This window comes from Pinus tabuliformis, chromosome 2_2 (genome assembly GCF_031772625.1).
Source record: "Pinus tabuliformis cultivar Carrire ecotype Pingquan chromosome 2_2, CPIR1, whole genome shotgun sequence".
NCBI lineage: Eukaryota > Viridiplantae > Streptophyta > Pinopsida > Pinales > Pinaceae > Pinus > Pinus tabuliformis.
This window is the reverse complement of record NC_142300.1, coordinates 850,591,430-850,616,692: the sequence shown is the minus strand read 5'-3', so window position 1 is coordinate 850,616,692 and position 25,263 is coordinate 850,591,430. Positions and strand designations below refer to the sequence as shown.

Genomic DNA, 25,263 nt, shown 5'->3' with positions numbered 1-25,263 from the left:
AAGGAAAGTACTGGAAATGGTGTATGCACTTCCAATGTTTAGGCATTACCTGTTGGGAAATAAGTTTAACTTGTACACTCATCATTCTATGTTGAAGTACTTCGTTAGCAAGCTTGTGTTGTAGGGGAGAATTTGTAAGTGGCTACTCTATTTCCAGGAATGCAATTTTCAGGGGGGTGTCCAAGCCAGGTAAACTAAATGCAAGACCCGATCATTTGTCATAGCTAAGCTTGGGAGAGGACGTGCAGAGTTTGGAGGAAAATATGTCAAATGCACAACTCTTTACTATGAACTTGGTGAATGACTATTTTGTAGAGATTGCAAGATTTTTTAGTATAGGGATAACGCTAAAAGACTATACTATGGTGTAGAAAAAACAACTAGTGGTAAAAATGATCGTTTATCCATTAATTGCAAGTTCCCTGCATAAGTTAGGCATGGGTGGAATTTTGTGCAAGTGTATATTAGAGCATGAACAGTCGATAATTTTAACAGAAGTGCATGCAGGTTTCGTTGGAGAACATTATGTAGGATACACCACAACACAAAAGATCTTGCACACAGGACTATGGTGGCCTACTTTACATACTGATGCCAAGGAGTTTTGTAGGAAGTGTGATGTATGCTAGTGGGTGGGGAAGCCTTCCCGAAGAGACGACATGCCTTTGGCTCCCCAACTCACTTTGCAGTCATTCGGTAAATGGGAAATAGATTTTGTGGGCCCAATCAGCCCACCTGCAAGGAGAATTGGAGCATGGTACATAAACACTGCCATTAATTATATAATAGATGGGTGGAAGCCACTCTAGTCAAAGATTGCAACAGAGAGACAGCTATGCATTTTTTATTTGACAATGTAGTGACTATATTCGTGAGTCAGAATTCTCATGAGTGACCAAGGTACCCATTTCTTGAACAAGACAATTATGGCATTAATAGAGGAGTTTCAGATCTATCATCAAAAGCGAACTCCATACCATCCACAAGTTAGTGGTATAGTGGAGGCATTTAATAAAATATTGGATACAACACTTACTAAGGTATGTAATATACAGTGTGATGGCTGGGATTTGAGAATACCATCAGTTTTTTGGGCCTATAGGACCACATGTAAGAAGTTGATTGGGAAAACACCTTTTCGGTTAGTATACAGGCAGGAGCCAGTAATGCCAATGGAGTTTTTAGTGTCGAGATTGCGCATTGCAATAGCCACACAGCTAACAAAGTCTGGTGCAGTCGAGCAGAGGTTACATGAATTATTGCAACTAGAGGAAGATCATGCGGTAGCTAGATTTCACCAAGAAGTGCATAAATCCAAAGAGAAGGCGTGGCATGATAGAAGGATTAAGCAAAAGACTTTTCAGTGTGGAGACTTGGTATTGTTGTATGACACTAAGTTTTTATAGCAACCGAGGAAATTTTATATGCATTGGATGGGAACACACATTATCCAACATGTGATAGATCCAAGAGTAGTACGATTGAAGAATTTGAATGGTATCTTATGAAAGGGTTTCATCAACAGGAGCCAGTTAAATTTGTACAAGGACAGACAAGCTCGTGGCGACCAACTGTGAAAAGACGAATTGCATTCGACCCTTTTGTATATAAATAAAGTAGGTTGATTATTTTGTTTCTATTCAGAGTTAGTGGATAATGGTTCTTTTTTGTTTTCATGGGTAAAAATTTATTTGTATATTGTGTACAAATGTGGAACGTGTTGAAAATAGCATCAAGAAAGGATAAATATAGAAGTGCTAAATTTAGTACTGCTATAAATAGCCTTTCAGTATACCTTCCTATTTTAGTTAGTCCCTGAACTAAAATAGAGAAGTAAAATTCGAATTTGATCTTAGCAACTGTTTGTAAAATAATTAATTAATTCATCTTGAGTTAATTAGTTGTAGAAAATCAAACGTTAAGTCTATGTGGGGACATGCAACAGTTTCTCCATTGATTGAGGAATTTATCCATCAGCTAAAGAGATAAGGATGAGTTGTAATATTGAGTTGTAATTAGTTGGCTCAATTAACGGAGTCAAGTCCAGTTAGATTAATTCAAACAGTTTGTTGAATTAATTGTGAGTTCAGTTCGATAATGCATGCATGCATGTAACTGTTGCGCTTCAGATAACTGAATATTCTCTCATAAATAACTCATGCATGTCAGTGCAAATAGAGACCCAGTTGAGATCAGATGGAGGGACAATGTACTATCAGTTGCAGGAATATTCCATTGTGAATATCTCTTTCATGCAGAAGGAATTCATTCCTTGGAGATTGCGCAGTGACTTCTTCAGTTTGGTGAGTTTGATGAGGCCAATTCACACATGTGACATCATTGGACCCCAAGAAAAACTGTGCAAGGAAATAGGAGGCTTTGAGGGCCGAGGGAAGGCATATCTTGTGTCTACTCAGTCTATGAGCTATATTGTTTGATTGCAGAGAGAGTAGGATAGCTTGTGAGCTGATTCTTTTTATAACTTGAACATATTTCCACTTGTATGATAATACAGAGATTGGGGTTTTAGGTTGAGGCTTTCCCCAGGTTATTTCTTTTGTGTTATGTGTGATTGATTTCTCATTCTCAGTTATATGTGTTCTCATTGATCTTGCTCAATTCGATTAAGCTTCCGCAAAGTTTGTTGTAGAAGTAGATCTTGTATTTTGCTTTAGTATATTGCATAATCTGTTGATCTACAGTGGGAATTTCTACAGAATGTTGCACACTAGAAGTGTCATGCAGTATCAATGTTAAACTAGATAATATGCAATGTTGGGGGGTTTCCTATTTCAGGGAAGTCTATATTTAAGAGTGAAGTGATAGTGGAATAGTAGAGGTTAATACGATTTGTGGCATAGCACTTAGTAAGAGTACCATAGATGGAATCACATCAGTGGTAATTGGGAGATAGTTGGACAACCAGAGAAATTTCCAAAAACCAGTACACTTGAACATGTTTGGTACAAAATTGAGTGAACAAATGGAGGATGTCACTAAGGCACAGTTGGATAAGCTACAACAAATAGTGGGTGATTGGTGTGCTAGACTAACCATGCAATCATTTTCATCGTAACCTATAGATTAGCCCACCGTGAGAAGTCAATGACAGTTCCTCCAGTCTAGCCAAAACAATCTCCACTGGAGCATCCCAAGCGAATATTTTTCTTGCTCAATATAGCTATAGAGGTTTGGGATGGAGCAATGTAGCAAAACATTGTGGACATCGCGCATATCAACTTTGTATTGTCCCATTTGAATCCATAGGACTTAGATAAACTGCAATACAGCTCTGTGCAAGAGTTGCATGATGGGATGGTAGCTACCAAAGAAGAATTAGATCAATCAAGTGAGGCTCAGGAGTAGTTACAGCGAGAAAAGGAGAAGGCAACTAAAGGTGAATCAAATTGGCATGTGGTCTTGAGGCAAGTCCACACCGAACTCGTGGGCAAACCTACCCATGACACTACCCCAACTAGAGATGTGGTAGGGAAGATCAGTGAGGTACTCAAGGCCTCCAATCATAAGTGACAAAGTTGGTGACACAATAGCGACCACCAACCTCTCCAGAAGAGTTTGAATATAGAGCATTGGTTTAGTGCATCAAACAGAAGTACAAGCAGCTAGCTGAATACAAAAAACATTATCAGAGTATGGTTGAGCAAGGAACTCAGCTATGGAGTACCTTATTAAAAGCTCCAATTGCTATAAAAACTATCAATCAAATCTTGAAGGTTGAAGAACAAGAACATGAAATCAAGGAAAGCATGGGAGTGATGAGCTTCATAGACAAATGAAATGTCACACGGGAAAATTTACATCTTAGTGAATGGAGAGAGTGGGTCTGAGAAGACAAGAAATAGTGGACCAACCTCCAGGATAGGGCATTGAAGGTGATGAGTAAATGTAATGATTTGTTGATAATAGTGTGGCAAGCAAGCAGTGAGGACACTGATGTTTGTTGAAGAATCTAGGGAAATGAAAATTAATGAGATTCTTCGTTAGCATGATAACAATTTGTGAAGTTATTTTACAATTTTATCTTGGCTTGATCTTCATATAATTATTAGTATGTGTTTGCTTCATCAAACTACTATAAAAAACAAAGAGACAAGAACACAAGATGTTTGGCATTATGCCAGGGCCAAAACCTCTCCCTCTTGTAGAGGAAAACCCGCACAAAATTCTTCTTATAGAGATTTCAATTGACGAATACCAAGACCATGACCCTTGATCTACTCTGCCACTGGACCAAGACATCAATCCTATTCTTTTTCACTGTTGAGATCATCATCATTGTTGCACCATTGAAGCCATCACTACCGCATCATTGAGTTCTTCACTGCTTCTTCTTCACCATGTCAACGAGGTCTATTGAGATCTTCACTGTGAACTTTATCGATTGGCCGAGAGCTTTATTATGAAAATCACCATGATGACGGTTTCATCATATCTCCATCATTGTACTCTAGTTGAGATCATCATCACATTAACTGTGAGCAAGCGGAGAGTGTATTTCTAGACTGTGATTACAATAGTGGGATCTTATTCCAAGACAGTGAGACTACACAAAGACAATGAGGGATCCGAGCCCTTTTTCATCATATATATATATATATATATATATATATATATATATATATATATATATATATATAGATATACATATACTCTTAGGAGATAGATCCAATGAGACGACGATAATGTTCCTCCTTGTACTGAGATCTTTTCTGGAATCATGATACCCATCCGAGAGATGTCAAGCCACTATTCTCATCGAGATTTCACATCACTGTATTTATACTTATCACTGAGACTGCGGATCAAATCCCTGTACCCATCCAAAGTGTTTGCTTGTCTTATTGTGCCATCTAAAGTGCAGAGGTATGTCCTCCTGTAGTGTGGATCTCTGCTCCCATACCCATCCAAATAGTATGGTGATACTTCTCCATCTGGGACCTAGAATAATTGCCTTCTTGTAGTGTGGATCTGATCTTCTACCCATACAAAATTTCAGAGAGGAAAATGCAAGTTATGATCTGCGTTTTGTGGATATCTTGACGGGGTATTTATAGTGGTTTCTCCTTGCAAATAAGATGGCTTGACTTCATGAATCATTGTGTCTATTTTTCTAGGCCGACATGACTGCCATTTATATATTTAATTCAATATTGAAGCCAACATGATGAATTCCTTATCGATTTGCTTGCAGACTTCTTGTGCTTGCTAATGGAGGATTGATCTTGGTCTTTGGAGGGCTAATACACACTTTTGTACACTTGTATACATTTACATATGCTCAAGAGCTTCTTTATACATGACATGACTCTTTGACATATTAATAAATCCTAAAGACATCAAGAAGAAGTCTTTTGACCTATGACACTTCTTACTCATGAAACCCATGTAGCAAGGCATACAAAAATAATTTAGTCTCTTTTATTACATCATTTACAAAGATCATGTCATTATGAAGACCGAACCTAGTTACACTTTATTCAACAGTGTTGCCACTAAGTATTTGTGTAACAACACCCCTTACCTAATCCTCAAATTAGGAGGTGGTCACTATGCAAACCCAATCTTCAAGGTACCGTTATGAAAATGGGGTATAAAAATTTTGACTTTTCTAACCTTCTATGAAATTAGAAAACCATCACCATTGCATTCAACTCGTCGATATGAATCTAGTGATATAAAATTTTGCCTCAATCTAACCTCTAGATTGCGATATATGCCTCTCAAAGAATAGGCCCTGCCATGTTATCTAACTACCACATGTTTGTCTGCAATTAGCCTGTGTGGTAGTCTACCATTATCCCATAAGGCCATCAGGCTCTTGGACCCGTCAAGGTTGGCCTTCTCCACAACACACTTATGCTTTTGTCCAGGACCATCCCCTGACTCCCGATCTAGTCGGGGTCGGTTCCACAACTTATCCACAACAGTTCTTGCACTCACGGGGCCTCTGCAGCACGCTAGCATATCAGGTGGCACTGCCTTCCTACCAATGGGCTATCTACTTCAGTGTGAGCCCTACCATGCCCCCACCTTACATCATCTCGCTCAAACCTTCCTATAAATTTCCTAAGAGTGCACTTTTGTTAACCATCGAGCCCTCACTATTGGGCTTACATGCGAAATGGGTCACACGACCCCCATTCCCCACTGGTCCACTACTCCACCACTAGGCTAACACCGTAGCCCATGCCACATCACCCTGACTCCATTCATTCTAGTGTTCCTTCACGTACCCCTCCATCACTACTCCAGGCTAGAATTTACGAGTTGGCATGTCTATGGGACCACCCTACACCAATGTAAATACAGTTGGGCTAGTGTGTCTTACCATGGTAGCCAACTTACGTCATCCCATTGGGTCCTTCCCAGCGCATTTGTTTCCTCTACCTGGAATTCCTTCAGGGTGGGACCTTCGGGTTAACGTCAAGTGATGTCATCCCACACTTATGTTCCCGTTGATTCCTTTTACGCATCCTTCTTTTCTTCCAGGATAAAGTCTCTAGGACACATGGTCAGTGGGCCACACTTTCGACCAATGGTATGACTGTCAGGCACACGCCTTGCCATTAGATCTATCCCAACACTTTTCTCCGCTCCACTCCCTCATACCTATGGTTTCACTACACTGCGCTGACATGTCAGGGGTCCACCTCTAGCCAATATCATAGCCACCGGGTTGGCGTGGCTGCCAACACTTCCCGACTGACGTCATCCTATCCCTTTATTTTTGTGTGCCCGCATTTTCTTTGGGATTTAACCACTAGGCTATGTTGTTTTGTGGGAACCACCCCCAACCAATGGTAGGACCGCAGGAATGGAATCTTAGCCATCTCATCCCAACTTACACCATCCTACCAACCCATTTATGATGTAAATTAATTCTTTGGGGCTAGAGGTTCTGGGTGTGTTGTCCAATGGGCACCACTTCCAACTAATGGCAAAACTGTCAAGTTGGCATGTCATCCAGCTCAACCCGATTGATGTTATCTCGATCAATGCTATTTTTATGCATGATAAACCTTTGGGTTCTTACCTTCGATCCACATCATCATCTCTTCGTCCAATCGCGTTAGGGGAAATCAGGCATGTAAATATTTGGCTACCATGGCTAGGTTTCTACCTGGTGAGGGGATAAGGGTTGCCAGAATTATCTTATAAGTTAAGGTTTCACCCTTGTTGCACTGCATCAAAGCTTGCACTCGAACTCTACCATGGTTTGACCAGGGGAACCTTGCCAGACCTTATGCGATGCACCCGATTTAGATTTCACTAACTATCAAGAGAGCTTGCTCCAACTCTTCGTCAATCACTTCTCGCTAGTCATTTCGACCATGAATCTACAATAGAGGTGTTGTATATATCATTAATGGCATCAACTCTCAACACTGATGATGGTAGAAGTGGCTTGCTAATGCACCCTACAGTGCTACTCTTCCTGAGCTTGGGAAGAAGCTACTTGAATGAGTTCTTGGCCCTCAGACATTCACCATATTATATTAAGGAAATCCCAAGGGTGTAGGCATAGGCGCTCCTACAATCTCTCTCTATTGAGGACCTGCATTAACCTCCTAAAGAGCTCCACCTCTCCCGCCACATGTCGAGAGCTCCAGACTCCAAAGTAGTCTTGTAAGTAGTTCCATGGAACTATGCAAGTACTTTCAAGGCCTAACCAACGATGTGATGACGCTAGTGGAATACATCTAGGCAACAGATAATGCAAGGTTGACTAAGCCTTTTTGCATGGGTTTCAAGTTATCCATGTACTTAAAAGAGAAAATATTTCTTTCAGTGTTAATGTAACGCCTCCTGTGTAGAATCACAAGCTTGTAACCAAGTGAATGAATATATATGTGTATACTCAAACCCTACTAAGCGGGAAGTCCCATATGTAATCACTTCATATTAATAGAAGGCCTTCAAGCCCATTGTTTATATATTTTAATCCAGATCCTTATGGATCCTTCCACTATTTGTAGCATTTCAGAATATATTTGTGTTATTTACATATAGGTTGTTAACAACACAATTCCATCGTCTATGCAGGACATATCTCTAGGTCAAGGTTATAACATAACTATTGTTATCATGTAATATATTACACATTTTTTTGCTTATTACATGTTATAAACAACAGCAACAAGCATTTCACACAACATTCATTCCCAGACCAGAATCACACACACTTGCTTGATTTAATTAGTAGCATCATTTATTTTAGAGATGCGATATCTTCATGTATGTATACTTTCATCACACTGCAGGTGTCATTTCCATGCAAGGGTGTAACCAAATACTTATTAAATTAACAACATTGTTACAGTTTAAGAGTCCGTAGTCATTTCAAACCATAAATGCATCATAATTCCATTAATATTTAAACAAGCATAGAAGGATACTTATCTTTAAATTTGCAGGGAAACTGAGTCTAGGACAAGGACTCTCCACCCAACCTTAGACAGCGACAGCCAAACTCACTTACAACTTTCACCCCCGAGCCAGATTCTAGAGATTGAGGGGGGATTTCTCACAGGACTGTAACACCAACTTCCATCTGGAATAGGGACTCTAAAGGACATTGTTCCTCAATCCCACCAACTGCCTACTGCAATAAGCAATGCACAAAGAATCCATAGATTCACCACCTCCATCCTCAAGAGTAACACCAGGGTTTCATCTCCTTCCTGAGAATTCCATAATCCACTGAAGATTTTAACTCAAAGACTGGTCTCTTCCCATGTTGTCCAGGGCCACAAGGACTACTATCTCAACCCACAGCGTCCAAGGGACCCAAGCTATTACAGGGCTCTAGAGACTCCAATCTCAACCTACAGACTCCAGGGAACCCAAGCTGTTACAGGGCTCCAGAGACTAGTATCCCAACCCACAGCCTCTAGGGAACCAAAAGACCAATCCCTTCACTTCTCTTCACTTCCTTTCTACGATTTTTTTCTCTGCTCTGCACTCTATTGATTACTACTCCAATGCTTGCTCTACCCCCTCATGAAAAATGAGAGAATGGTCCAAGATCCCCCTTCTTTCCCCTAGGGTCAATTCCCTCTCTTCCTCTGTTGTTTCTTTTTTCCTTGTTCAATGGGGATTTTCCATCCTCATCCTTGCTACTTTGCCCAGTCTTGTCCTCCATAAATATTCTTGTCCTATTTCCTTATTAAAATTCTCAAGCACATGGGCATGCATACATTATTTTTGCATCCCATTTAATTTAGGAACCATAACATTAAAATTGGGCACCAACCAGCCTTTAATGGTTGTCCAAACAATTCATATTTTTTTGCACAAGAAAGCCTCAACATCCCAAGCAAGCAATCCTCCTCCTCGACTCTAAAATTCATGTCCCTTTGACTCGGTCCCCTTTTTTAAATTTTATATTTGTAAAAATATTTACAATTCCTTTTATGAGAGAACCATGGGTGGGGTTGTCATAGACCCCTCCCCCTTGAGGGAACACTGCCATCGGTGTTCTTCTTCACATATGCAACACCAAAAATAAATACCAACACATAGTTTTATGGAGCTGCATATACATGGCTCTATACAATATTTACAATCATATACACATTTTCTTCAATCAACAAAGAAGAAAGGGATAATTATCTCTCATGGCATCAATTATTTCCCAAGTTGCCTCTTCACGCCTAAACTGCTTCAACTACACTTTGACTTGATCTATGGCTTGATTCTAGAGCATGAGACTCCTCCGATATAGAATGCACATTGGCTCTAGCTTGAAATCTCCCTCTAGTTCTACGTGTAGAATAGAACAATGAATCACATGATTAGAATCATGTACATATTTTTTAAGCAAAGAGACATGGAAAACATCATGGCTAATTGATGGAGGTAAATCCAACCTATATTCCATTTCTCCAATCCTCTCAAAGATCTCAAAATTCCCACAATTTTGTGGTTCCAACTTGGCACATGTTCCAATATCTAGGGAACTCTTCTTAGGTTTAATTCTCATAAAAACGTGCTCCCCCCTAACTCGAAACACTTTTTGCACCCTATGTTGATATGCATAGTTCTTCTACCTATCATGTGCCACTTCCAAATTCCGTTAGATAAGATGAACATGTTGCTCCATTTCCTTGAGCATGTCAGGTCCAACAAGGACCCTATTCACTGGATCACTCTAGTCGATAAGAGTATTATAACTCCTCCCATATAGAGCCTCAAATGGACTCATCCTTATGGACTCTTGGTATCCGTTGTTGTATGCAAATTCCATAAGCGGAAGGTATTCTTCCCACTTCTTGGGATTGTGCATCACATACATCCTTAACATGTCCTCAAGAATTATGTTATTCCTCTATGTTTTCCCATCAACTTGGGGATGACATGTAGTACTGAATGCCAATTGTGTTCCCAATTTTGCAAATAATTCCTTCCAAAACCTGAAAGTGAACCTAACATCTCTGTTTGACACACTTTTCTTGGGGATACCATGTACCCTCACAATCTCCTTTATGAATATTTGTGCCACTTCACTTACAAGGTTAGTGGACTTGACTGCTACAAAATGAGCTACCTTGCTCAGCTTATCAACCACTACCATGATTACGTCATGTTGCTTAGATGTCCGGGGCAATCCTATAATGAAATCCATATAAATTACCTCCCACTTCCATTCTAGAATGGGAATAGGCTACAACAAACCTGCTTGATGCTTGCACTTAGCCTTTACTTGTTAGAATTCTATGCATTTTTCCACAAAACCAACCAATTCCTTCTTCAAATTCGACCAATAATAGTACTTTTTAATGGTTGTAAGGGTCTTTTGATACCCTGGATGGCCTGAATAAGGCTTAACATGGAACTCTTTCATTACCATATTTTTTATTTCATCATTGTTTGGCACATAAATTTTGTTTTTAAACTTGATTAGTCAGTCATCTGTGAGGTGATATTCCTCATCCTCACCACCTTGCAACAATTTTTCTTTCACTTGCTAGTATTTTTCATCTTGCTACCCATCACTTTTGACCCTTTCTACCAGGTTTGTTTTATAATAACTTATAGATTGCAAGTGATTTACTTGAATTCTTCTGCTCAAAGAGTCAGTAAATTTGTTTTCTCTTCTTTTTATGTACTTGGTTTCAAATTCAAATTCACTAAGTGTGGCCATCCATATTGCTTTCCTAGCATTCAATTTGGTTGCCCAAACAAATACTTGAGTCCACTATGGTTTGTAATGAGTGTAAATTTCCTACCAAGGGGGTCATGCCTCCACATCTTCAAGGCATGGATGATGGTAGCCAACTCTAAATCATGGGTTACATAGTTCACCTCATGTTCATTTAACTTCCTCGACTCATAGCCTAACACATGTCCTTCCTACATCAAGACTCCACTGAGCCCTTCCTTGTAGACATTTATGCACACCATGGAATCCTTGTCAGGATATGAAATTCTCAACATTGGTGCCTTGGCGAGAAACTGCTTTAACTGCTCAAAGCTTTTGCACATTGATTAGTCCACTCAAATCTCTTTCCTTTACTCTACAAGGCTCTGATGGTATGACATATCTTAGAGAAATTCCTAATGAATCTCCTGTAATATCCTGCCAGTCCCATGAATGATCTAACCTCATCCACATTCTTTGGAGTTGGCCACTCCATTATGGCCTTAATCTTTTCATGATCAATTGATATCCCTTCCTTGGACAAGATGTGCCCCAAATATTGTATCTATGATTGGAAAAAATTACACTTACTGAGATTTGCATAAATCTTGTGCTCCCTTAATAATTGTAGCACTACATCCATATGATTTTCATGCTCTTGTTTTTTCCTTGAGTACACCAGTATGTGATCAAAAAACACAATGACAAACTTGTCAAGATAAGGATGCAACACATTGTTCATCATGCACATGAACATGGCAGGGGAATTAGTAAGCCCAAAAGGTACCACTATGAACTCATAGTGCCCATATCTTTTCTTGAAAGCAGTTTTATCAATATCCTCCTCCTTGATTCTTAGTTGATGGTAGTCTGACCTCAAGTCAATCTTGGAGAAAATTGTTGCTCCCCTCAACTTGTCAAAGAGGTCATCAATCCTTGGAGATGGGTACTTATTCTTGATGGTCACCTTATTTAATTTTCTGTAATCACGGCATAATCTAAGGGTTCCATATTTCTTCTGTACAAACAATACAAGTGCTTCCATGGAGACACACTCGGCCTTATGTAGCCCTTGTCAAGCATTTATTTTATCTACAATTTTAGCATTACCAACTCCAGGGTACTCATCCTATACGATGCCTAGGATGTTGGTGGTGCTTTACGTACCAGCTCAATAGAGAAATATCTCTCTGTGAGAAGGTAATCTAGGAACCTCTACAAGGAAAGCATTTTCATATTGTTTCAAAACAGGGTACCTTTTTAGCAACTCAGCTTCCTCATCTTCCATTTCACAATCAACTTTCTTGTCCTTAGAAACTTGCATTGCAAACAACATGAATCATTTTTTTGTTGTTGCGTTTGGCTTGCATAGCAGTGATCAACCTTACTGAAATGGGATTTTTCCTACCCTATAGCACACTACTTTATCCTTTCTCGTCTAAGCATTTTATTTCCTTTTTAAAGCAATATATCTTGGTTTTATGCAGGAACAACCAGTCCATGCCCAATAGTAGTCCATACACACCCAATGGAAATACATTCAAGTGTGTTGTTGTGGGCTTGTCACTAGATCAAATGCACGGGACCTTACCTAATGGTTGATCTTCATTTTTGTCCCAGTTGCTAGATGAACTAGCCATGGTTATTCATGCAATTCCATGACTAGATTACATTCTTCAACAAGCTCTAGGCTAACATAACTATAGTTAGAACCTGGATTGATTAAAATGGAAACAATTTGATCATGCAACTTACCTTCCATCTCAATGATGGATGATTGATTATCTGCCTAGCAGTTATCCACTGCTACATAAAATCTAGGCATACTTCGAGCTACCTCACCCACCATGAAAGCCTCTTGAGCATTGTAAATATTTGGTCTGACATTTTGGTTATGTGGGTAGTCCCTTCTCCTGTGGTTTTCACCACAAGTCCAACATTTTAGTGGCTCTCAGCCTTCAAACATTGGTTGTCCTGACGTTGATTGCTACACATTTTTTTTAACAACAACATTAGCTTTATGTTGAGATTGTCTTGCATGAGTTGGGTGCTTACCTTCTCTCTTTTCTGAGCTTTTCTTGGGCCAAATCTTCATATTTCTAGCATTGTTCTTTTCCTGCCAATTGATTTCGATTTATGACCTATGATTTTCTCTCTCATAGCAAATTTCTAGCTTCTTGATAGCATCTTTCAAAAATTAAGGTTCTAACAACTCAAATTTATCTTTGAATGCCATAGGAAATCCACTAATGAAACTCTGAGTTTTGGCATTTTCATCCTTGAGATATGGAACATACATCAATAGTGTTAAGAACTTAGTGACATATTCATCACTAGTTAATCTACCTATTGACCACACTTTGTCAACAGTCCAAGAAGCAGAGTATAAATCACTAGACAAAATTTTTCAAGGAGAAATGTCATCATTCAGCTTCCAATTTTATCACTGTAAACCCAATTTCTACAAATTATTGTAAATGATGCTAGTGTGACCATTAATTCATGTAACAACACCTAGGTAAGCCTATGATTTTTGTCAAAGGATTTCATCGTAGGAATTTTCTTAACCTCATGTTGACAGTGTTGGACCCACCAACATTCACGAGATCTCCCAGATATGAAGTCCCAACTAGACCTCAAATTGTTTGGAGTAGGAGTCCCAACAGTGGGTGGTAGTGTAATGCCTTGACCATGGTAGCACGCAAACGTAAGTAAGATAACTTTGGGTGAGAGCAAGTGTGTGACCCTATGGAGAGTCAAGTGCGATGCATGAAGGTTCTGACACACAAAGGGGAAAAGGAAGTGTTCCCCTTAGAAGCCTGTAATAGTATGCAACTTGAAAGGAACACACAAGTGGAATGACATCACAAGCTAAAATGCGGAATAGTCCACAAATTAAAATGATGGGTTAATCCAACAAGATTCATACAATTTCATGAAAAGTAGTTCATAAGAAAATGTGTAAGTTAAACAACATAAATTGCTAAAGCAACCAAAATAGTCCAACTACATTAACAACATATGCATGAAAGTGTGTTGGCTCTGTTATTATTATTATAAGGGAAAGTTCCATCCATACATACACCATTGACGACCACTAGCCCCAATAGTGGAACATTACAGTCAAGAACACATGCTCCTCCAAAGAATTATACTCGCTCTACACTGTGGAGAATCCAAGGCTCGTCACAATACTCCCAAGCCTTTTCTAAGCCTAAGGTTAGCCAAAATCTTGGCTCCCAAAAGCCTCTTCTATGAGCTATGAGGTTTTATTTATAACAAAGGGTGGGGTGACCCTTGACATTCCCCCTTGTGACTCTTTAACTTTCCTCACGACTCTTTAACTTCTTTACAAATAATTCATTACATAACGTTATGACCTTTCACATTCCACTAATGACACTTGGAATTTCACTTACCACATATTTATAAATAATATTGCATTTTCCACATGTACCCATGTGAGACAAGATAGGCTAGAGACAACCTAACAAGGTAAAACACCATGACTTCGAAGTCTGGGGAAAGACCAAGTCGGCAACCTCCACTTGGTGCTTTTATTGATGCCAATCTTGGTACTGCATGATGATATCCCCAAACTCCTTGATTGTTTCTTTCTAATAGCAGACTCTTGCCTCCATATCATCCGAGTATATGGTCTTGGAACCTATATCCAACTCATTTTGAAGCATGTGAAACATGGTGTTGACCATGACAGGACCACCAATGTACTTCTACATGTTATGTGCGCTCAGCTCCAAGTCTTCCCTAGTGACCTCTCATCTTAGCTGCTCCATGTACTCATCGATCTCTAGCCAGACTTGGTTCTTTGGTTTAGCCTCGGTGAGGGAACCAATTGATGGGATCTTGTGCGTTCTCACCATGACATCCAAATTGTTGTACAACCATGCATATGAGGCTTGTATGTTGTTGATGAATGGGGTGAGTTGCTCATAGTTTTGGATCAACATCCAAACTTTTTCTTTCTCTAGCTCTTCATGTGGCTTCATCTTCTTGGCTAAGTGAAGCGGGCCCCCCTTGTACCGCATTGTCCACTCTTGCACATGGGCGATGGTAGTATGTATGTTCTTGAGAGTTTTAACAAAATCTTTGCTCCATTGTTGTAGTCCATGCACACGGACAACTACTTTATGCATGGTGACAAATCCGTCATATAGCTTCCACATGCTACTCTCAAGTGTTGATACTTCAGCAAGTATCGCTTTCCTCATCTCCCCCATTACAGAAACTGCACTTTTCTCTCAAAGTTGTTCTGCCTCTTTCCTGGAAGCTTGCAAGTTCTTTACCAGCTGTTCATTATCGTCCAATAGGAACTTAACATTTGAGCTCGTGGCTTCTACAAGGGTAGCTGGATGTTTTCTAGTGTCTAACACTATCACCATTTCCTTGATGAATGACGGTTATGTATGATCATCTAGAAAGTGCTTCCTTCACAATTGTACAATCCTCTTCTACAAATCGTTAAATGATAGATTGTACACATCCATGACCGGATCATCATTAAGGAGGATAGCCTCTCCTTTCTCGTTGGGGATTAGTTCTAACACTGGAGGTGGTGGAGACTAAGAGATGACCCCAGGTGCTCTTGGCATAAGGTCAGTGTATTCATTTCGTGGCTCTTATTCCAACTCCATGTATGTCACTTCAATCAGTCGCTCAATCTGTTGAGCAATATCCCTATCCTGCATCTGTTCACCATCTTCCTCATCTATTGGTTTTTCTAACTCCTCAACCTATATGGGCATTGTTTGCTTCGTCATTGCACCTTGCCTTTCTTCTTCCTCCTATTTATGTTTATCTTCTCTTTCTCTCCTCCCTAGCTCCTTCTCTTCCTTCAACTTCTTCTTCGTTTACTACAACTTTAGCTATGCTTCCTATAACTTTTTATTTTCTCTCTTCCTTTGCTCTACTCTCTTTATCTGATGCTCCCTCTTTGCTTTCACTGCCAAATATACTTTCTCCAAGAGGGGATTTTCCTTCATCTTGCAGCTTTGCTCTTCCTCTGGATCCTCAGCAACCTTCCTCTTTCCCTTGTCCCACGCTGGATTATTGCCGATTGTTGTTGTTTTTGTTTCTTCTTGTCCTATTGTTGTATGTAGAGAAGATTTCCAAGTCATTTCTATACTGATCATCTCGTGGAGTTTGGATGCATTGTAGTAGTACCTGCAAGGGTCCTCCTCGTTCCAGTGAAATGTCCCGTGGATCCAGGGAAAGTACACCCTCTCATAGTGATCCTTGCAAATACCATGGGGATCATACAGATTAAATCTTTGGTGTCAAACTCAAATCCTACTATCTCCTTAGCTCCGGCATCTACATCCTTCAAGCTCTTAATCTATTACAACCTAATCCACAAAGGAAGAGTAGGTCATGGTTCCTTCTTCTTCCTATGCAGTGCTACTGACAACCCTGTGGAGAGGTGATATGATACCTCTTACATGACCAACTTTTCAGTGGCATACCTTGGTAGAACATGCGGAGGCTTCTCTCTGCCATACACTCTGATGAAGGTGTCACCTAGTGAGACATACCAATCTACGATGTTCACTATCACCTCCATTGCTTCTTTGGACATGCAATTATTGGGTTGTGTTATACTCTTTCCATGACTAGCCTACGTAGTTTACAGGGGGGTTAGAGGGGAGGCGGAACTCCCCCTTCATTGCGCCAACTACGCAGCGGGGTGGCGGCAGTCCCTCCTATATGGGGGGTTTGAGGAGGGCAATTAGCCCCCCTCTATGGGGTTCGGGGCAACACCTTGGGGAAAAAAAATTGGACCCTATATTAGGTCTGCCCAACCTAATATAGGGTCCAAAAAAAATTTCCCCAGGGCGCTACCCTGGACCCCGTAGAGGGGGGTTAACTGCCCCCCTATAACCCCCCTGTAAACTACATAGGCTAGTCGTGGAAAGAATATAACACAACCCAACATTCTCCCACTTGTTGTTTTCTTTCCATAGGGGGACACACGAGAGATTAGTCATTTATCCAGCCCTGAAACGCCCATTGTTTCTCTACACCAAGAGAACTTCTCAGAGCTCACAGATTTTGTCAATGCATCTGCAACATTCTTCAAAGTGTCCACCTTTACCAGCAACACCTTTTGTCTTCTATCATATCCCTCACAAAGTGATACTGAATATCAATGTGCTTTGTCTTTGAATGATAAGTAGGGTTCTTTGCCAAGAAAATTTCACTTTGGCTATCACAGTCTATCCTTATAGATCCCTGTACTAACCCCATACTTGAACACAAGCTCCGTAACAAAACTGCTTCCTTGCTTGCATGAGTGGCTGCCATGTATTCTACCTCTGTAGTTGATAATACCACTACAGATTGTTTCTTGCTCATCCAGCTGACTGCACCTCCAAATAGGTTAAACACATACCCACTTGTAGATCTTCTCTTATCCAAATCTCCAACCCAGTCTACATAAAAAAAGCCATGAATATCCAACACTCTGTCCAATATTGGTCTTCCTTGGTAGCACAAACCATAATCACTAGTGCCACACGAATACCTGAAAACCCACTTCACTGTTGTCCAGTGATCCTTCCCTGGTTTTGACATAAACCTGCTCAATAATCCCATTGCATGTGAAATGTCTGGTCTAGTACAGACAATCACATACATCAGGCTACCGACTACACTTGCATATGGAACACAACACATGTCCTCTTCCTCTTCTTGTGTCTTGGGACACAATTCAGCAGATAGCTTTGCACCTACAGGAATAGGAACCTTCATCGGTTTACTATCCTGCATATTAAACCTCTGCAATATTGTCTTGACATACTTCCTATGGTTTAACCAGGGCTTCCTCTTTTCCCTATCTCTTTTAATTTCCATGTCGAAAATATAGTTTGCAGCACCAATATCTTTCATGTCGAATTTGGAGGACAACTGCGTCTTCAAATCCTGGATAATTTCTTTGTCATTTCCAACCAGCAACATATCATCCACATACAAGACCAGATAAATAACACAGTCACCAATTAATTTAAAATACACACAGTGATCTGCTTTGCTTATAGTGAAGCCAAGTCCCCGTATAAATGTATCAAATTTCTGATACCACATCCTTAGTGATTGTTTTAACCCATACAGGGACTTCTTTAACTTGCATACCAGTTATTTCTTACCCTTCACTGCAAAACTTTCAAGTTGCTACATGTAGATCTCCTCTTCCAGATCCCCATGAAGAAATGTTGTCTTCACATCCATCTGTTCTACCTCAAAATCAAAAGCAGCAACAACAGATAAAAGTAATATAATAGAAGCTACCTTGGCAACAAGAGAAAAAATATCACCAAAATCAATTCCCAACACCTGGGAAGAACCTTTTGCTACCAACCGAGCTTTGTATTTATCCACCTTTCCTTCTGCATTTGTCTTCTTCTGGAACACCCATTTGTTGCCAATGGGTTTCCTTCCAGCCGACAACTCCACCAGATCCCAAGCCTCATTTTTGTGCAAAGATGTCATTTCATCAACCATGGCCTCTTTCCAGAGTTTTCCATCCTCTAAATCTACTGCTTCCTTCACAGTTCTAGGATCATCATCAGTAACAAATAAAGAAAAAATTAAACAGAAAGCAAATGGACTATACCTTTCGGGCTGCCTTCTTTCTTGAATTGATCTTCTCACACTTGGAGTTTGTGGCTCTTCATCTTCTGATTCCTCCTCTGTTGTAGAGTCTGATTCTTCCTCCTTAAGCTCAAACTCTATCTTATCAGGTTCCTTTGTTTGGACTTCATGTTTAATAACATCTTTCACCTCTCTAAGCACCACATCTCAGCTGTACACAACCTTCCTTGTTACTGGGTTCCAAAACTTATAACCCTTTAAACTATCCTTATACCCAACAAAGATGCACTTTTCAGATTTACTATCCAACTTGGTTCTTTTCTCCTTTGGAACATGTACATATGCATCACATCCAAATACCCTCAGATGTAAAAGATAGGGTTTCTTACCAGTCCATACCTCTTGTGGAGTCTTATCCTCTAACGCTAATGAAGGTGATCTATTGACCAGGTAACATGTTGTCTCCACCGCCTCTACCCAGAATTCCTGTCCTAACATAACACCACTAAGCATGCTTCTTTCCCTTTCCATCAACGCCTTGTTCATTTTTTCTGCAACTTCATTTTGCTCAGGTGCGTATGGAGTATTCTTCTATCGTGATATACCACACTTCTTACAAAATTATTCAAATTCCTTACTGCAAAACTCTCCACCATTATCTATCCTCAACACCTTTATCTTCTTCTCTGTTTGGTTTTCCACCAGAGCCTTGAATTCTTTAAACCTGTCAAAAACTTCAGATTTCTTCTTAAGGAAATATTTCCATGTATTCCTTGAGAAGTCATCTATAAATGATACATATTAGATAGACTTACCTAGTGATGGAACCTTCCCAAGTCCAAACACATCACTGTGCACAAAATCTAATATATGTTTCGCCTTCTTACCACCAGAGGGGAAACTCACCCGATTCGGCTTCCCGTATACACAATTTTCACAGAAATCAAAACACAGATAGCTATTACTCATACCATCTACCATACCTTTACCATGAAGTATTCAAAGGCCCTTATCTCCAATATGTCCAAGCCTTTGATGCCAAAGCATGGTCTTCTCTCCAGAGACCACTAGATTTTCTGCTCCACTTTCAGGAACCACAGAACTGTTGCACCTATCAACAACAATGCTACCTCGCAGTTTGTACATAGTTCCAATCCGAACTCCCTACATCAATACCAATGCTCCCCAAACCATCTTGCAGGTATCCTTCTCAAACACTATTTTTACACCTGCATCATCCAGCTTGCTTACAGAAATTAGATTTCTGGCCAATGCAGGAATATGTAGAACACTCGAAAGTGTTCTAACCCTTCCACCTTGCAACTTCAACTTTACTTTTCCGCGACAAATGATTCTAGCCTTATTGTCATTCCCCAAGAAAACATCACCACCATCATATTTCTCATACTCGAAAAACCACTCTCTATGGGGAGTGAAGTGAAAGGATGCACCTAAGTCAATCAACCATGCCTCATGATCTACATGTGTACATGAAGAAGCCAAGTAAACATACCCACCTTCAACGGAGGTGGTTTTCACCTCTACATAAGGAGCATCATCAGATCCCTTTCCTTTGTCAGGAGCTTTAGATTTACAGTCCCTTTTGTAGTGCCCTTCCTTTCCACATTTCCAGCAAACCACCTTTACAGATTTTCCTGGAGATTTAGAACTCCCACTCGATGACTTATTTTTGTTTCTGTTTTTGGACCGTCCTCATACAGACAAGGCATCACCATTCTAGCTCTACATATTTTTCCATCTCATCTCCTCCATCAGTAAGGATGAGACTATTTCTTCAAATTTCAAGGCAATTGCATTGCTACCTATTGCAATAACAAGACTATCCCACGAATCTGGTAGAGAACACAACAAACTGATGCATTTATCTTCATTTGAAATTTTAATATCAACAAATAATAACTGACTTACCATAATATTAAATGCATTCAGATGATCTGTCACCGAGTCTCCATCTTTCATCCTCAGGTTATACATCTTTTTCCGTAGGAACAGTTTATTCAACAAAGACTTAGATTGGTAGAAAGTCCCTAACTTGTCCCACAAAGCCTTCATTGTAGCTTCCCCTAATACATTCAGCAATACTGAATCTGAGACACATAATCGTATTGTGCTCTTTGCCTTCCGATCCAACTTCTTCCATTCTTCATCGGACACTCCTATTGGTTTAGTCCCTAGATCTACCGTGATCCACTAATATTTATCCACCAACAAATCCTCCATCTTGAGTTTCCATAACTCAAAACTCTGACCATTAAATTTATTGATCTCTATCTTTCCACTACTCACCATCTTCTTTCACCACTAGAATCAGTCCCGTAGATCTCCCACTGAATAGGGTCTACCATAGGCTTGAGCGAAACCCCTCAGCAACAAAGGCTTCCCCTTGAAGCCAAAACAGCTCTGATACCAAATGTAGGTTTTAACCCCATATAGAAAATACCTGTTGTTATAGACATATTTGGGCACTGCAACCCCAATCTTATATGTCAATAAACCAAAGGCTTTCTAAACCCTAAAAGTGTTGTTTCATACCCTAAATTATCATGGTCAACTGATTACGTCATTCCTCAAAAGTTCCACCTGAAAAACCACTCAGAACTGGCCAAAACTGGACCATACTGACTACTCCACTGTGAGTGTGCGATGCATCTCACCTTCTACACATGGGGGGTACGATGCATACTGAAAAGGCCTTCTATAGGGTACGATAAGCGAGGATGGACAAATTTCTGAGACAGTTTGCTAAGTGGATGATCATGGAATCTTCCAGAAACTTCTCATATGACACTTGCCTCTCTGAATTCGTCGAGGGATGAGTAAGAGATCCAAGAAATCTCCAAGTGGAACCAAGAACTATCAGTGGAATGATGCTAATCAAAAACCCAAAGCTGACTCACACCCTTGCAAGACATCTATAAATGGATCCCTCATCTGAGAGATCTGGAGGCTTGAATTTTGTAATTTGTAAGGAAGTGTTGTTGGTTTCTCTTTGAGAAGGAACATTGTATTGTGGGGTGATCTTGCTTTTCATGAGGTTAAGAGGGCTTTGACACTGGGAGGATGATGCTGGATTAGACAGCTGGGTTGTAATCCTCTCTTCTATTTCTACTATTAATAAAGTTCTTTGAGTTTTCCTCCATATAATCGTGTATTTGTGAATCTTGTTATTTGTAAATGCAATTTTATGGTCAATGTATTTCTGATTCTGCATTGTTTATGGTATTATAGATCGAGATGCTTTGATGGTGTTTTGTTGCTTTGCCTCTACAGGTTTTCTCTAAAGCGAAATAAGTAGGAGAGGAGTGGCAAGCTCTATCAAGTGAGAGAGGAAACAAGCAAGGAGCCAAGTGGAAGATCCAAGTTGGTCCTCTTTTCTTCTCTCTTATCTATCATACATAAAGGAAATCACAATTTTCTTTGATTGTTTGTTTCTAAGATAGCTACCCGTCTTAGCGGGACTAGCAGATTGAAAAGACACTAGTTTTCCCAGAAACAAAATGGTGACTCCGCTGGGGAGCGATTAGTTTGTTTGTTTGTTATTGTTGTTTGCTTTATAAACTATAGACGGAGCCTGAAGTTAGCCAGCTAGCCTTCGAACTACTTTTGCTATGAAACTGCAAATTAGATGAATGCTGCTTCAATCAATTGTTGGGTTGGTTTATGAACTGAAAATCTGAATTACAAGCATCCTAATGTCCTTGTGGTAGCTCAATAACCTCTTGAGATCAAACCCATACTTTTTTTTTACTGTCTATCATAGCTCAGCCTAAGTCAATGAACTTAGCTGCAAATTTTGAGCAAAAACTAAGCTCAGTTTCGTTCCCTAGCCCATCGCACTGTCTATAACTGGCAACCTGTATGCATCGCACCTCCTGTGTGTTGCAGGTGAGATACATGCCTGTTTCCCTTAAGGGAGGGTGCGATGACTGAATGATATTGTTTAACTCTTTGGAATTTGGTTTTTTCCTCCTTGTTTTCAACTCTATTCAGTAGTTTTGCTACTTATGATCAGTGTATCATTGCTAAATCCTCCTTCCTTTACATTATTAAGCCTCCATTGATAAGGATTTTTAAGTGTTTTTATGTATTTTTCAATCATTTGCAATCCTTCTTTGTCAAATGTAGCTTAACTGAACTGTCATATTTTGATACAAAAGTGTCTTAACTGTCATTTTGAGTCAAGAAGAAGAGTGTCGTAAAGTCTTTGTACTTTTGTCATTGTATTTGATTTGAATTGTTAATATTTGAAGTGTCGAAAGTAGTTTTCTATTCGAAATCGAAAAGTGTCGTTTAGTCTTCCTTTCATTTTGAAAAGAAATTGTCGAAGTTTCGCTTTGAAGAAAGTAGTTTAGATTTGTATTAGTTTCCTTTTTGGCATTCTCACATTAAGGAATTGAAAAAAAAAATACATGCATTCGCATTTCCATTTAGACTATATGCGGAAAATGATCTAGGAAAAGTGCATTTAGTGTGTGCTCTTTGCTCTCTGCTGAAAGAATCGTTATCTTCTTTCCTTAGTAGCTAATATTTTCTTTGCTAAAAGAAAATAAACAACTATTTATCATCTTAGATTGCATATTTAGGAATTTTACATCTACATCACGCGATGAACCTTGAAAGGAAAAATTCTAAGCAAGATCAACTCTAAAATAAATCTCCATGAACATAAAAAAGCTTTGGTACCTAACGCACAACATCTAGAAGTCTAGGCTAGATACGTATTTTGGCGTCGTAAAACCTGGTAACTATCGTTTTCATCGAAGGTTGGGTGATTCCTCCTCCTTGATGCGACAAGTGCCAATACAGACTTGTGCTCCTCGTACCTTCGAGTATATATTGGGAGACCACAATAGGCTGATATCCTTTATCTATAGGAAGTCGTGTCTGTCGCCCTATCGATCGCAATGCACTGAACACAGCATTCGGGAAGATTGACTGCCGTACGTAAAGTCCTTGGTAATTTCTCTTTAATTTACCACCAAGGTGTATATTGCAGTTTTGCGATTGGTTTGGTAATCCCTCTGTCTAGATTTCCAGAGTAGTCACTTTCATTCCTTTTCGACTCCTTAAAAGAAAAGGTCCATCTAAGCACTTGTCACTTCAGGCTCATTAAAAATCGAAGGCAACTAGAGTCATCTTTAGCTTTTCTCGACTCTTAAAAATTGAAAAACCAAAGTTGTGTCAAAGCGTCATTAAAATTCATTTAATTCGGAATAACATTTTTCCCTTTTAATTTTGAGTTGATCAAGTAATCCGAAATCGTGGAAGAAAGTCAATTAAAACCCTATCGTTCACGGAGGCTAGCGAGTCAACCATCTTTGACTCTGGAAACGAAACCATTCCGGGTAAAACAATCTCGTTTAACTGAGTCCACCTCTCCTGGTTTATTTGAAACTTATGTTTCAACATCATCAGAGACTACAGTTACTTCGATCTTTTCTGGAACATCTGCCTTTACATAAGAAGTTCCCTAGTTACAAGAGGACATTAGAACTGATCCTAGTGTAACGGTAGACACTTCCACACTTGGAATAGCTCCATCGAGGGCTAATCCAGAAACTGAAGTTCACTTACCTGAACATCTGGAAGTTGAGTTCCAGAATTCAGGAGGTGTCACCCCTCTAGTATCTGTCACTACAGAAGCTATACCTTCTTCGCCTCCAGAAATATTTTACGGACCTGACGGTCTACCTCTTCCACTTGGACTGATTTCCATAGAGGAGATAACATAGGATATTCCATCCAATACTCCATTGCATTTTGGAACTGGGATCCACTTATATCCTTCTATTCCTCAAGTTAGTACTTTTAATCATCCTTCATCGCAAGTTCCTGTCGAATCGCTAGGAAATCCTTTGGATAGACTAAATATGTCTGAACAGCCATCAACATCTAGGATTGTGTCATCTCATACAGCCGCAGCAGAAATTCTTTCTGCCACTCCTACGATGTTTGTTGTTATACCATATGTCCCAACTAGTTATCAATCACTAGATGGATTCCACCCAGGGACTGTTTCGATGACATTGTCTATTCCTATTTGTTCCTCCGGGATCCTATCTGGCATCTCTTATGTTGAAGCTCGAAAAATTGATCCTGCATACCGGTTTCAATTTTGCGCAGCCCAGTCTCCAAAGATCCATCTATCCTTTGAGTACTAGGTTGCCACCATATGGGGGCAGTATGCTTTTTCATTATTCCCTCCAGGGGAACAACCATATGAGAGCTCACAACAACATTCAGGTCAGACTGGAATTACATCCAGTGGTTGGGTACCAATATTACCTCAACAACCAAGGGTTGTATATTCAATGCAACCGGCCCAACCTGTGTCAAATATCACCACTACACCTGCTATAGTGACTGTGTCGCAAGTACAAGCACAACCTGTTGTATGTCAACCTCAAGTTTCTCAAGTGTCAGAAATGACTGGGGAAAAAGGGAAGAAAACTTGAAGAACTTTATTGGTAGCA

At 39.8% G+C, this 25,263-nt stretch overlaps 1 pseudogene; it reads left to right on the top strand.

Moving 5' to 3' along the window:
* Positions 1-926: 926 nt before the first annotated feature.
* The window catches only part of LOC149195632 (xanthine dehydrogenase 2-like), a 59,202-nt pseudogene continuing 34,865 nt past the window's right edge, over positions 927-25,263 (top strand).